General features: G+C 42.7%; 1 long non-coding RNA gene across 2 annotated transcripts in view; it reads left to right on the top strand.

The window, feature by feature from the left end:
- The first annotated feature begins 505 nt into the window (after positions 1-505).
- Positions 506-17614, top strand: part of LOC115937305 (uncharacterized) — a 22102-nt gene continuing 4993 nt past the window's right edge. The window contains exons 1-4 of one of the 2 annotated variants that reach the window (XR_014145459.1): positions 506-709; positions 8504-8608; positions 10382-10421; positions 11054-13208. This is a non-coding gene — a long non-coding RNA (uncharacterized LOC115937305). Of the gene's footprint in view, positions 710-8503; positions 8609-10381; positions 10422-11053; positions 13821-17614 lie in introns of those variants that run through there. The other variant, XR_004072610.2, reaches the window with a different exon arrangement.

The following is a 17614-nucleotide window of genomic DNA, read 5'->3' as shown; positions in this document are numbered from 1 at the left end:
ATACTAATTCTATAATTCACCACTTTTAAGAAATGTAAATCCCCACCCCCAATCCAACATTGTAGATGGGGATTTCTTTCTTCTTGCCACAAATCCTATTCCATTCTAACGGAGAGCAACACCCAAGCTTCGTGATCATGAGGGACTAATCATCAGTGTGGGAGAGTTCCATTTTATCAAGGAATTCCTGTTGAAAATGTTTGCAGTGTTGACAACAACGGGCATGGGCAGCAGTTTTTGAGAGTATACTCTTTCTGTTCCTGAGAGTAAATAGTAAGGTAAGCATGTAGGTCAAGGGATAAAACAAAGGGAGCTCTCCGGGACCAAGTCTAAATGTGTGTGGACTCAAGATCGGGTAAAGTTTTTTCCAGAGATTTCTGTGACACAAGCATATGCAATTTGAAAAATGAAGAGTTTCACTTAAGGCTAAACACACTTGAGTCACCGGCCAGTATTGCTGCAAAAAGAAAAAAGAAAAAAAAGCAGAATTCAAGGAAGAGGCTGGAAATGTCCTTTACTTGAAAAACATTATCTCATCTAGTCCATGAAATCCCATGCTCTCGAAAGAGTTCAGTGGCTTCAAAGTTGCTGACAAATTGACAAACTATGACAGTTGTAATGACTTACTCTACTCTCAGGAAATGTTTGGACTTTGATATTACCATTTTCTGGAGACCACAAATGGACCTGCTCTGGCTTCACCTTACCAGTAAGCAAGACAGGCTACTCCTTTATCTTAAGCAGATTCTTGAATATTCTGTGGGGGAAACTTTGTTGTGCCTTAGCTCCATTTTGTTCAGCTTTTTTGTTTGTTTGTTCGTTTGTTTTTTAATGTCTGCCTCTTTCTATAAAGATAAAAAATTTCATACTTTTCCTCTGCTAAGATTTCCATATTCCACTCTGTTGGGATTATGTCCCAAAGGTGAAGAATCACTTTTTCACACTCTCACAGCCAAGAAAACTTTGTAAAGGTTTATTTTGTGCTCTTTGTGCTATGAAAACAATATTTTTTTTCTGCTCTTTTCAAATAAGAGATTGTGCATTAAGAGTAAATGCTTTTCCAAACCATCTTCAAATGGAATATTTTGATATGGCACCATTACCCACGGTACTACCCAATCCAATTTGGGAAATCTTCCCCAGATTGCTGCTTTTCCAAAGGCACTCACACTTGATAAGGATAATCTTTAGGGCTCTAACCATACTTCGTAAATATTCACATTCATGGAGGGTGGCAAGGAATCACAAATGATTGATTTTGGTGTTGATCTGAGAGAGCTTGAGCAACACAACTGTAGTTTTTTTTTGTTTTGTTTTTTGTTTTCTCTTGGGGGCATTTTATTTATGTATTTTAATTATACTATGGAGATTCCCTATCTGGGGTCCTTGAATCCCAAACATATTAATGAGAATTCGATGACTCTTTCCAATAGGTGAAAGACCCTCTTAGAAATAGTTGTGTTGCTTTTGAAGAAGGCATATAATGTAACTCAAACCATTTACCATAGTATTAAACAAATCAGTTTACTATTTCTTCTTGTCATTTGCTGTTTGCCCAGCACTGTTGGCTCTCATTGCACATTCAATTTTATTTGCTTCGAATAATACAAATGAGGAAATGAATTATTACTTCCTACAAATAAATTTTAAAAGCCTCCACAAAGGTTCAGCAACTTAGAGGTCCTTGAACAAAGAATGGCCCTCTTATCTCTGGGAATTTGGTGTCTAGGACCAAGCTTTACACTGAAGAGGTAACACCATTGAAGGGGTAAGACACAAAGGTGATCCTCCATGCCCTGTCCCTGACCCAGGCTGTCAGGTCAGATAACTCAGTTCTGGAGTTCAATGGGACAAAAGATGAAGCTTATTTAATCAGATGGATAAAATTCTTTCAAAAATTGGAGCTGGTTAGACGTCATCTAAGGAGTGCTTATAGTGAAAAGGTGGGAATACCTGCTCTGGACCACTGGAGATGGTAATGGTGGGAAGAGGACAGGGAGTCACTCTCTTCATCTTAGTGCACCCAACACCCAGCTGGACCTAAGAACCTCAAACAAAGTGGTTGAAGGAATGATTGGTCTATGGTGAGCCCATGATGCATGTGGGATGAATTCTCAGCATTTGCCCAAAAGATGAGAGTAGGAGAATCCCCATGCAAACCACTGTTGGCAGGAAAGAGAGGAGTGCTTCCAAGAAGGAGGAAGACCAGCTCTCTTCAGGACTCCAAGTCTGCACCTTCAAGAGCCAAGGGGAATCCACTGGAAACCTCAGAACCCTCCATGCTCCCACAGCCTCTCCCCCACTGTCTGATCTGACTTGGGACTCTCAGGAGTGATTTTAACACACCCCTGACTCCAGGGCATGTCAGAAACTCAGAACTCCCATGCTATCCCGATTCCCAGAGGCTAATTCCCATTGAGCTTATACAGAGCCTCCCCTGACCCTGCCTACCCCCCCTACTTCACCTCCCACCCCCGCCGCCATCTTGTGAAACCCTTTCACTGTACCTTCTGGTGCTTCCATTCAACCATCTGCAAACCTCTATATCAGCAAACTCTCCTCAGAAAACTTCCTTGGCCTCTTGCTCTGACAGAAACCTGGCTTTCCTTCCAAGCTCTGCTGAAGCTACAGCCTGCTCACTTGTGCCACTGGGCCTGGGGTAGCCCCTTTCCCCCAAACTTCCTGTTATTCATCTTACCGCCTGTTTATTTTCCTCATTCCCTTCACACTCTCACTTCTCTCCTTAACCCACTTTGATTCCACGATCACTCATTAAAACCACTCCCTTCCATTCATCTCCATTCCCTTGCCTCTCTCATATCCTCATCCTTGGCAAAATCATGAACCTGGTGAACCCAACCCTCCCACCATGGCATCCATGCAACTGGGCACACCTGGAGTGAATAAAACACACAGCTAAGCTAACTATTCTCTCATTGATTTAAAATCAATGATCACTAATACTGAGCACGACCGTCACGTTGTCACTTGCACAGATTCCCACCACGTGCACCCACAAAGCAGCACCTTCTCCCCTAGATCCCACCTTTTCTGCTGTGGCTAGCTTTGAGTGCTCCCTGCTCCTCACCAAGGTAAAGCCTTCCCCCTGGACACTGGATTTCAGTCTCCCTTTTACTGGAGGACAAATCCTGCATCAAATCTTTCCTTCTCTTCCTTACATCATTAGAATCCCTTGCATTATTAAACCAGCATACAAACATGCTATTCTCAGACCTTAATAAAACAATGACCTAGAACTTCTTTTGATGTCACCTGTACCTCCAGCTACCACCCCGTTTCTACCTGTTCCTTTACAGCAAAACAACTTGAAATTCCGGACTTGCTATCTACAATCTCTCTCCAACCCTTTTCTCTTGGACTTCTTCATGCCTTCACTCCCATCTTTTTCCACCGAAATGACTTTATCGAGCTCAGCCATGGTTCCCACTTTGCTGAATCTAAACACAGACCTTGAGTCAACCTTTCTGACTTAGCATTTGGCACAACGGATCACTCTCTTCTTGAAACATTTTTCCATAGCTACAAACTCACGTTTCCCCTTTCTTCTTAATCTCCTTCGCTGTTTGTTCGTATGCTTTTCATTGGGCTTTTCTCATTTTTCTAACCTCTAAGTGGTGGAGTATCCCATGGCTCAATCCTTGGATTTTGTCTATTTATATACATTCCCTGGGTGGACTCATAGTTTCATGGCTTTAAAATATCTATGTGTCAGTGATTTCCAAGCTGATAACTCCAGTCCGGACCTCTCCTTGGAATCCAGAGTCATACATGCAGCTTCCTCAGTAGTACATCCACTCACAGTTCGAATACGCCTTCCAAACTCAGCACATCTAGAACTGAACTCATAGCCGATGGCAATCCCATTCCAACACTGATTCAGACCCAGAAGCTTGGCCCAATCATTGATTCCTCTTACACCTGCCTCAAATTCACCAAGTCCCGGCTGACTGGCTCTCACCATTTCCACATTCCCACCTGCTTTAGCTGTCATCATTTCTCGCCTTGATTCTTGCAGTAGTCCTCCCAAGGACACACCCTGCTTCACCTCCTGTCACCTGTCAAGTCACATATGTTGTTGCACTGCTCAAAAGTATCCAGTGGCTCCCCATCGCACTCGGAGTAAAATCCAAAGTCCTTGCCAAAGACAATGCCTACAAGATCTGGCTCCCAGTTGTTTTTCTGACCCCTTCTCTTCCTACTCTCTCACGTAGCCACCTACTCAAGCCCCATCAGCCTCCTTCCTTTTCCTGAACACAGCTGAAAAGCTCCTTTGTGGCCTTTGCACTGGCTGTTCCCTCTGCCTGAAATGCCCTTCCCTTCACTTGCCGTATGATGAGGTCTTCATTTCCTTTGGGTCTTTACTCACACAACTCTATTTTTAATGAGGCTTTTCCATGAAATCCTGCTTGAAATATTAACCACAGCCTCAACAGTGTCATCCCATCCTGCTTTGTTTTTCAATAACAGAGGATACGTTTAATGTATTTTTCTCGTTTATTTCTCTTGTCTTTCTTCCTATCTAGAATGTTAGTTCTAAGAGGGGAGCCTTTTTATCTGTTTTGTTCATTCCTGAATTCTTAGCACTTGGAATAATGCCTGGCACACAGCAGGTACTCAAAAAGATTTCTTAGAGTGCCTAGGTGGCTCAATCGGTTAAGCGTCTGCCTTCGCCTCGGGTCGTGATCCCAGGGTCCTGGGATCGAGTCCTGCATTGGGCTCCCTGCTCAGTGGGAAGTCTGCTTCTCCCTCTCCCTGCCTCTCCCTGCCCCACTCATGCTCTCTCTTTCTCTCAAATTAATAAAATCTTAAAAAAAAAGCTTTCTTAAATATCTATCACTTGCCTTCCACACCTTATGTTATTCATCTTTTAAAGACTACATGTGCTACCTTTCCAATTATACCATAGCTCCTTGCAGATGAGAACAATTTCATTTAATCCTTTTTTTAACCTCCATAGTACTTTATATAACATTCATAAGGAACATTAAATACATGTTTATTAATTAACTGAATTAAAAAACCCACTGATAATATTCTAATTAGATAAAAGACAGAAACTTTGGGAGAGCTTAACTGCTGTACAGTGTCCTATCTCCCCCAAACCTGAAGAAATAGAGCAGCATCACATCTGCAAGAGGTCATAATATCTCTCCCTACCTCATCGAATTGTCATGAGCATCAAATCAGGTGCAAAGTTCTGGAAGAGTGTCACTGTTCTTATCGGTGCCAAGTGTAATATGCATCCAGCATCGTCTTTACTTGAATACACTATTTGAAAACCACAGTGCAGGTAACAGATATGAGAAGATCCACGGTGGACATGGCCTCACCCCGAATGCTGAGGGATTTACGGGTCGAAGCTCCCCCTGGAAACGGGCCACACTGCCACATTGCTTAATGAGATGGTGTCTGGAGAGGTGGAAGAAGGACCTGTGGGAAATTTTGCTTGGAATCTGAATTTTAAGTCTGACCACAAGTCTCAAAGTTTCAGTGGCTTCTAACTCTGGGGCTCCAACAAAGGAAGGAAGAAAGGCAAATCTTCCTACATCTCCACACCACTCCAAACACATTAGCAAGAGGAGAAAAAGACAGAAAAAGGTCAAGTGTTGAGGGATTTGTATGTTTGGACATCCAAGAAGACAAAAGAGGTCAATACAATGATGTGAGAATCTGGACAGAACTTAGAGACAAAGTTCATCGAGTTTACACAGACCATGGACAGGGCATGCTCTAAGGGAAAAAGGAAGGATTGCCTTCAGGGGCTTCCACAATTTTTTTTTTTTTTTTAAGATTTCATTTATTTATTTGACACAAAGATAGACAGAACCAGAGGGCACAGGCGGAGGGAATGGCAGAGGAAAGGGAGAAGCAGGCTTCTCCCTGAGCAGGGAGCCCGATGCCGGGCTCGATCCCAGGACCATGTGATCATGACCTGAGCCGAAGTCAGATGCTTAACCATCTGAGCTACCCGGGCACCCCCACAGATTTTTTTTAAAGCATTGAACACTAATATATTATTCTTCTGAACTTCTGTACATTTGCCTGGTTTGGGCACCAGTTCTCTTTCTCTCTCTCCTTCTCTCTTCCTCTGTATTTTTAAGAAACACACACACAAAGGCTATTGCAAAAGCAGTGCTCACTGACTTGAGTGGGGCTATGATTTGGCAGAACACTTGGGATACCAGTCTGTCTCCTTGGGGATCTATTTTACCGTTTTGCATCCAAGGGTGGTGGTAGCTTGACTCCCCCTAGCTCTGGCTAGAAGCCACTAAGATCTCCTTACACCTAAAGGAGCCATACTCTGTTCTGGATATATCTCATCACATTTCCTCAATCATTTCTGTCTATGGGTTCCCGGCCTGTTCTGAATCGGAACTTCTGACTAAGGTAAATTCTAGGATTTGATCCAATAAACATAACATCATTTACCCTTTAGTGACCGGTATTGTTAAGATATACAGAAAATATGGTATACAAATTAAAAACAAACTCTGACATCAGCTGTTGCGATTTCAATCCCAAGTCCAATAGCATGGCTATTGTGTGATTGTGGGTCGCTCGCTTCTTTACTCTAGCTAAACAGTGGATAGCTAACCCTCTCTATGGCTTTGAGAGAGGGTGTTGGGAGGATATATGTTATGCACATAAAGCACTTGGAAAAGAGCCTGGGATCCAGTAAGCACTGCATAAATGTGTGCTCTTCTTATTGAATCTATTAGTAATGTCACCTGGACAGAGAATTAACCAACTCTATCTAGAAGCTTCCCGACTCCATTATTCTTCCATCCAGCCTCTGCTTAAGTCTGGGTGTGTCTACACATATGCATATGTATGTATACACACACACATACACACACACACACATTTTTTTCTGAGTTTCAGACATAATTGTACGTCAACCCAACTTTAGGATCCAGTGCCTAAAAATAGGATCAACTACTTAGCCACAGTAATATAATCACACCCAGGAAAATGTATAATAATTCCATAATATAATCTATCAAAATATCTAAATTTCTATATCCACATTTTATCAATAATAATAATTGATATCCTGAACTAATTTAACACATATAATTATATAATATATAAAAATATATCTGTAATAATTTATATTCAAAATATTCATATTTCAGTGTCCTTAATTATACCAAGAAGTTTTTTTATGGCCCTTATTTTCCAAACAGGATTCAGTCAAGACTGATGCATTGCATTTGGGACTTAATGTCTCTGATAACTGCAAAAGGCTCCTCCAAAGTAAAATTTTTAAATACACCTTCCTAAGTCGAACTCCTGATGTGGAGAAATTAGGGGACCCCTGGCTCAGATCTCTTTCTGTCTACTTCTGCTGCTCTTTACGCAGCTCAGAGGAACATCTGTTGTGGTTTCTAATGGGTGTATTTCCATTAAATGAAACCTCAATTGAAAGCAGTAACCTCAGGAGACCAGTCCCTACCCGTCTCAGTGCTAATGTTACCTGGGAACTTTATAGTCCCTTGTGCCTTCATTATTTCTGTTTTCTTTTTTTTTTCAACTGTTATTTTGGAGGCCCTTGTTCCCTCTTCCTTTGCCCTGTCCCCCCTTCCATCAGCCTGGCACCTCGCATCTCAAAGATGAGAACTGAAATCTGGTACGTTGGCCTGTCTTGTGTTCTGGCACTGGGGGTCGACTTCTTCCAAACCACCAGCCAACGAGACAGGGAGAGACATTATTTTTACTTCCAGATTATTCTAAACTGTACGATGAAGCTATCTGATGGCTCTGTAGACTTCTCTTTAATTGGACTGGTATCAGTGTAAGTCCTGGGTTCTCCAAATTCTTCTGAGCCATTTTAAACGTAAAGTTAGCATTTCCTCTTCCTGCTGAGAATGTCCAGGAGCTAACTGGACTGAGACTTCCCAGAGGAAAGAGGGTTTGGTTTGCTCCTTCCCAGAGGGTCACAGTGCTATCTATTGACACATTCCACAGCCTCATAAAAGCTGTCAGAGACTGCCCAAGAGAAACACCCGTTAAGTATCATGGTTCTTGATTTTTACAGCTACTAATAACTTTTCCCTTTGAGTTGGCTCAGAGCTTTGCACATAGTTCAAATAAACAAACAAACCAACAAACCTTATTTCTGTCTTGTCTACAAGTTTGCTGTGGGATCTCAGGGAAGTCACTTAACCTTTCTGATCGATAGCTTCTTTTTTGTTAGGACAAAAAAAAAAAATAGTATGGGCAGAGAAATCACTAGAGAATAAGGCTCTATGATAACAGTTGAACGGACCTAAAAAGGATTTAATTCGTGACTTCAAATTTTGACGACTTACAGTTACTTCTAATGAGTGAGTTTTCAAACACTGAATTTCCGAAACAAAGTCACTTATCTAACCATATAAAACTTTCCTTAAGGATCAAAGATCACACAAAGAGCTTCAGGGTTTTTTTTGTTTCTGTTTTTGTTTTGTTTTGTTTTGTTTTTCTGTTTTTTCTTTTACAGGAAGCAAGCTGAGGTAAAATAGGAAGAATTTGAAAGGGAAAGAAATTTCTCTTTTAAATGCCCTGGAATCAATCATCTTTGTGTGGTCAAAGCAAATGTTCTAATGTAAGTTTTATTGCATCAAGTATATCAATAACACTTAAGCTCTGATCCAAAAGTTCTCCATCATTTTCCCTTAGGGACCTTGAGAACAAGATGAATTTATCTAGGTTTTGCCCAATAAAAATATTACCAGCTAAAATGTTTTAGTCCTCGGTTTCTAACATTGCAGAGCCTCTGTCTTGGCTGAATATTCAATTATACCCCGCATTCTTCATAGCTCCTTGGCAAATACTTTCCCACTGTTCTTTTGCAGCAAAATGTGCTTCACCCTGTTTTATAGAGTTCTGCCACCCTCCTGTTGTGTTCTGAGATTGACAGCAAAATAGCCCAGTGTTCTGGATGATTCTGAGGGTGTCACCATGTGGTGGATCTACTCCAGCCTTACCCTCCTCACCCCTATTGACATCCCTCACCCCGTTCCCCAACCTCAGCAGCTCTTTCTGCCATTTGAGAAAAGCTGGGAAGATCTAAACAGACTCTCAGGGTCTGGAAGGTTTAAAAACACGCACAGGGCCTATTTCCTAAATAGAGAACTTGAAACCTTAAGTTCTAAGTGACTGGGCTACTTCCCTCTATTTTCAAAAGCAAAAGACAATATTTTATCTTAAAATTAAAGTTGACATAAATAACAGTGTTTAGAGAAAACTCTGTGCAAACGTCTAAAGCCAAAGGGACAGGCTGGGTCCTCGCTAAGGCCTGAGAGAGAACTAGGGGAAAGTCAGAGATTTCCTGTCTTTGTAATGAGTTTACTAATTAAATCTTAATTGTAAATCAAGCTGAGCAAAATTTAAATGAAGCGCTGGTGCCAGCAGCCAGGTTATTATGGTAGAATTGTTTATAAGGACGGGAAAGTGACTTTCTAAACATCAGATTCCTGTGCGTCAGCCAAGATTTAGAGGAAGTCTCCATGTGGGGAAGCACAGAAAGTAGCAGGATGAGTGACTTGGGCCTTGAGATAATTAAAGGACTCTGTCATGTCCCATGTCCTCTGCCTTCAGTCATGGCCAGAGGCTGCGATCTTTTTGTTTTAATGGACTGGAACAGCCACGTGTGCAGGAACCGGTGGGTTTTCCCCCATTTTATGCCAAACAGTCCAGCCATGTCAGCAGCGACAGAATGGGGATAGAAATGGAAATTCTTGTACTTTGTCAACCCCAACCGCTCTCTTGAAAAATAAGCCTTGCAAATATACAGAAGTCCAAGCACACAAGCGCAACAAAGCCGACATAATAGGAGAATGGGGAAAAAAAAAAGAAAAGAAAAAGTTTTTTTATTTCCTCCTGGTGCTATTCAGGGGATTTAAAAAACAGGCTATAAAATAAATAAAAACAAAGTCCCGTGGCTATCTACATGGTTTAGGATAATTTATTTATTATAAGATGCGGGGAGTGAAGGATCCAAAGGCTCCTATTTTTGCTTTGTTGGTTTACATTCACTAATTTAAATAACTTGCCTTACAAATTTTCATTTTAGAGGCACTTATTAATAGCCAACTTTTTTTCTCTAGCCTCCCTATATACATGTTTTGCCATCAAAGTGCTCCATTTCCCTCACTGACCATTGAAAATGTGTCTAGGTACTGAGTTCCCTGGAAAGTACCCTCATGAGCTAGTGACATGTCACAGATTGGGAACTATGTGGGAAATATTCTGTCCAAATCCTAAAAGCAATTTGGTTCATAGAAGTGATGGCTGATACCCATGGTCCAAAGGTTTGGAGGTTGGTAGCCATGTTCATTAACATAATTCCATCCTTTATTCTTCCCTGCTCTCCAAGGAAACCACTCACAGGAAGGATGGGAAAGATCCTCTATCAGGTAAGAGGTTGAAATGAAAGAGGCAATGCAATTTTATAATATATATAATATAGTATGTAATTATCATATAATTTATTCCACTCATCTATGCAACATCTAAAACACAAAATGACTTTCTTATTCCACCAAAAATTTTTTTTTTTATTTTTCTGCTAGGCCTCCCCTTGGATCAGAGTAAGAGAAGTTGTCTTCAGAACAAATCATGGGACTAGACTCCCTCCCCTTGGTCAAGTGCCATAATCCCTACTCTTGGGTCTCAGCATCAGATGTAGCTGGCTTACAGGAAGTCATAATTCCAACAGGAGCCACATTAAACATGAATGCTACATGTCTCCACTCTTCACAAGGCTATTAAAGGGCTTAGAAGAAGGCACTGGGAGTATATAATTTATTATTAGTGTTATTGTCATTTTGACCTTTTAATCCAAAAGGAAAGAACCCAAGGAGAGCATCCCCTGGAGGGCTGTATAAAACAAGCTTCTTCCATCTCTAATTTCTTTGAGTCACTTTCTCAATTATCCCCAAAGAGAATTTTAAACTATCTACTATTTATTTACTCAGTAAACTTAAATTGTTTTTATGGACCTTTTCCAAAACTCCCAGTTGTTGTTCCTTTGTTTTGTTTTTAATAGGAGCCAGAGCCCAACGGGAGATTTACATAATAAAGCCTCATTTCATCTTTGAAATCTTTTGAGGCGATTTTGAACTATGGTACAGCTCGTATCTCAGAAACACAACTTCTTCTTAGCTTTGCCATCTCCCAGGTAAATGCTATGCTAATGGCAAGGTAAAAATTGGGATGTTTTCAGACTGACTGCCGGTGGGTGCTATAATCATCAGTGGTTCCTGAAGAAGAGCTGCCTTGGCCCCTTTGGTTTCTAGGATGTTCTTCAAGAGAGAAAAAGCATAAATCATTTTAAGTTTCATCACAGGGTCAGAACTTTGGAGCCACCTGATGTGGCTTTTGTCTGGAAGTTGTTGCATGTACTTCCGTGTTTGTTCTTTTAAACCGTTGTCCAGCAAAATCTATTCTTGAGCCTTGCCACCATTACCAATGCCAAGCCAAGAACCAAGCTGGCCTCCCGATGCCTTTCTAGGGAATCAGCCAATTCTAGGAACCCTCAGAGCCATAGAATACTAGAAGGACTAGAGTGAGCTTAGTCTCCTACATTTTGAAAAAGATAAAAGGAGGATTTGACTGGCCCAGAGTCCAACTGCACCCTAACACTATAATCCTACCCAGAAGCTGGGTCTTGGTATCACCCCACCAAAGGCCTCGTCCTTAGGCTTTGCTAATGGTCTAGCTTTCGTAGGCTAAAGACAACTTCACAGGACTCACTGGTGTTATGATAGGCATCAGGAAGCCTTCTTTTATTGAAAATGTATTTAGTGTGGGACAGAATCCAATTTCCTACAACATGTAAATTACCTACGCTGAAGTACTTGTACGTATAAACTTATAAGGCCTTCCTTTACCTTTGGGTTAACACAGACGTTGGTGCATGTTAAGAGAATTTAAATATTATTTACTTTAATGCCTTAATTTTACAGGTTAAAAAAAAAGAGAGCGAAAACAGAAGAAATAGCCGGTATATGGCAGAGACATTTTGACGCTTCCTCCACAATTCCTTACACGATATGTTCAGAGAGCCCAGAAATTAGGAAGAAGCCATATACATGTTTTACTTCAATGGCTTAGTCCCAGGGTCAACCGGTGAATGGGGATGGCATGATAATATTTGACATCCGGTTTCGGGGGGACTTTGTTTCATTAAAAATTGATTTTTTTTCCCAATTTGACTTCCATTTTAGGGGCGCCTGGGTGGCTCAGTCGTTAAGCGTCTGCCTTCAGCTCAGATCATGATCCCAGGGTCCTGGGATGGAGCCCAGCATCAGGCTCCCTGCTCCCTGGGAAGCCTGCTTCTCCCTCTCCCACTCCCCCTGCTTGTGTTCCTGCTCTCATTATCTCTCTGTCAAATAAATAGATAAAATCTTTAAAAAAAAAAAAAAAGACTTCCATTTTACCTTAGAAATAGATTGCAGGGTTGTGAAGTGATCATCTAAGCTGTCCTGAAATGCGCTATTAGTCTGGGAGAAGCGAGATGGTAAGCAAATTCCAGCTTAGCGGCCACAAGTCAGAGAAGTTCCAGTGACAAGTTTCACAGTCGAGTGTAACCCTCCGGGGCCGATGGCCACAAGCCCCATGATGTTGCGATCAGGCCACTCTATCCCCGATGAAGCCGAAGTGTTCGGCCAGGGCCGCACCATCTAATATGATTTCAGAGAAAACCCCAAGAAGTTTTAGAAAGCCCCAAACTTGTTTTCTCTCTCTCTCTTTTTTCTTTCTTTCTTTCTTTCTTTCTTTCTTTCTTTCTTTCTTTTTTTGCTTGCAAACAAGGAAATCATTGCTTTGGAAAGCCAGGGTCCATTTGGTTTGTGGGTTTGTCCCCCCAAGGACTGCCGGAGATCCCATTTTCCACCTAAGCCTGAGCTTTACAGCTTGTGGATTCTGTAGCTTATTTAAGTATATATACGGGAGGTGGGCAAGAGGGAGAAATGCATGGGATCAAAGCTCTCCCACTTACGGTGACCAGAGGGAGGCAATGACAGAGGGTAAGTGGGTTTGGAGGCACTTTTCAGTGGACGACAAAGAGCTTGTGCACCGATATTCCTCCAGGTCTAGCTCCTGAGTCCCAAGGCTGACTGCCATCCAGCTGCGCCCTTCATCACTTCGGGAGTATAGGCCATGGCAAGCTGTGGACAGCTGGTGGAGAGCCACTGAAAAAGGTAATAACCAATTCTCCACTAGCAAACTGCACAAGAGCCAGGAATGCTGTGTCTCGTCATTCCCATGTCCCCGGAACCTAGAACAGGGCCTGACCTCTGTTTACTATATATTGAATGACAGAAGAGTTGCAGTATTTGGGAGAAGCATGAAGCCAAGAATCAATTCCAGAAACATTCTCTCGGTATCTATTAGTAACAACATACTAAAAATCGCAAGAGACATAAATATAAAACAAACAAAACAAACAAAAACCTGAGTTGCAGGTGGCATGGCATGATGAGAAGACTGTGGCTTTGAAGACAGACAGGGTCACTTCCCAGGGTGATCTGTACAGGGCTCCGTGACTGGGGAAGTCACTTCATCTCACCCACCTCATTTATTTAATCTGTAAAATGTGATTAAGAAATGTACCCATCAGGGCGCCTGGGTGGCCCAGTCGGTGAAGCGTCTGCCATCAGCTCAGGTTATGATCCCAGGTTTCTGGGATCGAGTTCCGCATTGGGCTCCCGGCTCGGCAGGGAGTCTGCGGCTCCCTCTCCCTCTGCCCCTCCCACTGATGCTCTCTCTCTCTCAAATAAATAAATAAAATCTTAAAAAAGAAAAGAAAGAAATGTACCCATCTCCCAGAGTTATTGTGGGGACTAATCGAAAGCAAAGTGCGTAACACAATTCTTGGCATATAGCAGGTATTCAGTGAACAGTATTTTGTGGGGGGTGGGGAGGCAATGAAAAATTTTTGTTTACTAAAAAAAAAAAGCAATAGCATAAACATAGAGAAAAATGGGCAGCCTCACTGGTGACATTCTACATATTTTTTCCATTTATTGAGCTATAACTGACATATGACATTGTATCAGTTTAAGGTGCACTGTGATGATTTTGATATATGTCCATATTGCAAATGATTACTACAATATGGTTAGTTAACACACGCATCATGTCATGTAGTTCCCTTTTTTGGCGGTGAGAACTTTTAAAATCTACTCTCTTAGCAACTTTCAAATATACAATACAATATTGTCAACCACAGTCACCATACCTACGCACCCAGAACTTATTCATCTTATAACTAGAATTTTGTACCTTTGACCACCTTCAACCATTTCCCCACCCCTGACAACCACCATTCTACTGTTTCTGTGACTTTCATTTTGGGTTTTGTTTTTTTTTTCAGATTCCCATGTAAATGCGGTCATGCAGTGTATGTCTTTCTCTGTCTCATTTATGTCACTTAGTATAAAGCCCAAGAGTTTCATCCATGCGGTCACAAATGACAGGATTTCCTTCTTTTTACGGCTGAATAGTATCTTGTCATATGTATATACACCACATTTTCTTTATCCACTCATCAGTCGGTGGACACAGCGTGGTTCCATGTCTAGTGAACACTATTTTCTCCCTTCCTACAGGATCTGTGATCCCTGCCCCCCAAGAAGTCAGCATCTGACTTGGGACACAGAAACATAAAAATGAACTAAGCTTTTTTTTTTTTTTTTTAAGATTTTTTTTTTTTGAATGTGAAATGAGTATTTTTTTCTATTCTTATGTTAATCCCCATACATTACATCATTAGTTCTAGATGAAGTGTTCCATGATTCATTGTTTGTGCATAACACCCAGTGCTCCATGCAGAACGTGCCCTCCTCAATACCCACCACCAGGCCAACCCATCCTCCCACTCCCCTCCCCTCTAGAACCCCCAGCCTGTTTTTCAGAGTCCATCGTCTCTCATGGTTCGTCCACCCCTCCGATTTCCCCCGCTTCATTCTTCCCCTCCCGCTACCTTCTTCTTCTTTTAAAAATGAACTAAGCTTTTATTACCTTCCTAAAATTTCTATTTAGAATGACGTTTGGGGTGCTTTAGAGTAGTGGTCAACAAACATTTTCTGCAGAGGACTAGATACTAAAAATAAATAAATAAAGTTGTAGGCTTTGGTGGTAGCCCGGCCTATTCTGTTGCAAATACTCAACTCTGCCGTTACAATGTAAAAGCAGCCAGAGTGAGGGAACAGGTGGGGCTGGGTTCCGAAGTGGTAGTTTGCTAGAGCTGCTATAGCAAAAGACCACAGACGAGGGGGGACTGAAACAACAGAAATACATTATCTCACAGTTCCCGAGCCTGCAAGTCCAGGATCAAGGTGCTGGCAGGGCTGGTTTCCTCTGAGGCTCCTCTCCTTGGCTCTGGACGGTCACCCATGCGCTGTGCCCTCCCCGGGGCTTTCTTCCGTGCATGGGTGCCATGGTTTCTCTGTGGATCCAGTTCCCTCTGTTTATAAAGACACCAGTCAGTTTGGATTAGGGCCCAGCCTCAAGGTCTAACTGTAATTTTGTCACCTCTTTTAAGGCAATGTCTCGGGGCGCCTGGGTGGCTCAGTCGGTAAGCATCTGCCTTTGCTCGGGTCGTGATCCCAGGGTCCTGGAATCGAGCCCCCCATCGGGCTCCCTGCTCAGCAGGAAGCTTGCTTCTCCCTCTCCCAGTCCCCCTGCTTGTGTTCCCTCTCTTGCTGTGTCTCTCTCTGTCAAATAAATAAAAATCTTTAAAAAAAAAAAAAAACAAGGCCATGTCTCCTAAGCCCATCACCATCTAAGGCACTGGGAGTTAGGACTTCAACACACGGATTTGGGGAGAGGCACAATGCAACCTATAACATCCAGTAAAGCTCATTTGCAAACAAACAAACAAACAAAAACAAAAACAAAACGAAACAACAATAACAAAAACAGTCAGTGGGCTAGATTTGGGCCCCGGGCCCTCATTTCCTGACCCCTGGTATAACATATTCAGTCTAGCTCCTTCATTTTATAGAGGAGAAAATTGAAGTCAGAAGAAGTCAAATGACATGCTCAAGCCCTCCCTGTGGTGTGAGTAGAAGCCAGCAGGACGTCCTTGCCACCAGCCCAGAAGCTCCCACAACCACGTTCTAGGCAGTGCAAGGCCACCTCCAGTCAGTGGGGAGGGGGAGTGCCCTGTGGGATATGGGTGATGATGAGGGCGGCAGGAGCGAAGCAGAGAAGGCTGGGGCTGATGACACCTCTCAGACAAGGTGTCATGAGGAAACAGCATTCGCATTGACTTGAGGGCAGGAAGGGCTTCCTGCAGGTCATCTCTACTCCCCCTTCAGATCCATTGCCATCTGCAATCATCCTCATCACCTGTCCTCCCACAGCCCTGTGGGTCTCCTCCAGTTCAAAGCTCCCTCCTCCTTCCTCTACCCTCTACTCCGTGAACTCCTGTTCAGGAACCTCTCTCCATCAGTGATCAGCTCTCTCTCCCTCTCTTGCTCTCCCTCCCTCTCTCTTCTCCACCTTCCACAACTTCCTCCTTTGGAATGTTTCAGCTCCACGGATAAAAGTATTCAAGGGTCTCCCATCTTAAAACACACCTTCTCGATCCTAAGCCTCCCCCTATCTTCCAAGAGCAGTCCCTTAGAGCACACTTCTTAACCAATGGGATTCTGGCTCCCACCCCCAACTTTCCACTAAAAGCAGACTCACTGGGGTCAGCCATGATTCTTTTGTTGCTAAAGCTAATGGCCACTCTGGGTTCTTATCTTGCTTCCTCTCTCTGTTCAGCACTTAACACCATGGACCACTCCTCCTTTTCACCCTCCTCCTTTCTCTTCTGTGGTTTCACTCATCTCTGATTTTCCTTCTTCCCCACTGGCCTTGCTTTCCCAGGTTCCTCTGCCTCTGGCCCTGGCAACCGAGCTCCTTGAAATTGGGAATGTTTCCTCTCGCCATCACCTCTGGTTAACCAACATCGATATCAGATCCTGGCACACTTTAATAAGCACTCAATAATTAGTTGCTAGGTCCTCAGTGGGAGCCCTCCAGATTCTGTCTGTGGCCCCCCTCTCTCCCACTCTATAGAACTCTATGGACAATCATGTTCCCTTTTCATTTCTTCTCAGATGCTGATCTCCATCCTCAAGCTATCTCTTAATGTCCACACGTCCAGTTATTTGTATGTTTGACTAACATACATCTTCTGTTAAATATAAGCCTCTCCCATTTCTTACAGGACCTTCTGTTCTGTTATGGGTTGAACTGTGTTCCCCCAAAAGGAACTGAAATCTTACACTGAAGTCTTAACCCCTGGTATCTATGAATATGACCTTTTTAGGAAATAGGGTCTTTGCAGATACAATCAACTTAAGATGAAATCATTGTGGGGGGGGGGTTCCTAATCCAGCACAACTGGTGTCCTTGTAAGAACGGGGGATGTGGCACACAGACCCACAAGGGGAGTGCTGAGGGAAGATGGGCAGGTGAAGAGGGAGGCAGAGACTGGAATGATGCTGTTACTGGCCGAGGAGCACTGGGCCCACCAGGAGCTGGGAGAGGCAAGGAAAAATCCTTCCCTACAGGTTTCACAGGAACCAACCCTGCCAACACCTTGATTTCA

The sequence above is a fragment of the Leptonychotes weddellii genome, chromosome 5 (genome assembly GCF_054177405.1).
Source record: "Leptonychotes weddellii isolate Sample4059 chromosome 5, ASM5417740v2, whole genome shotgun sequence".
Lineage (NCBI taxonomy): Eukaryota > Metazoa > Chordata > Mammalia > Carnivora > Phocidae > Leptonychotes > Leptonychotes weddellii.
The sequence above is the reverse complement of the archived record's forward strand: the minus strand, read 5'-3'. Positions and strand labels throughout refer to the sequence as shown.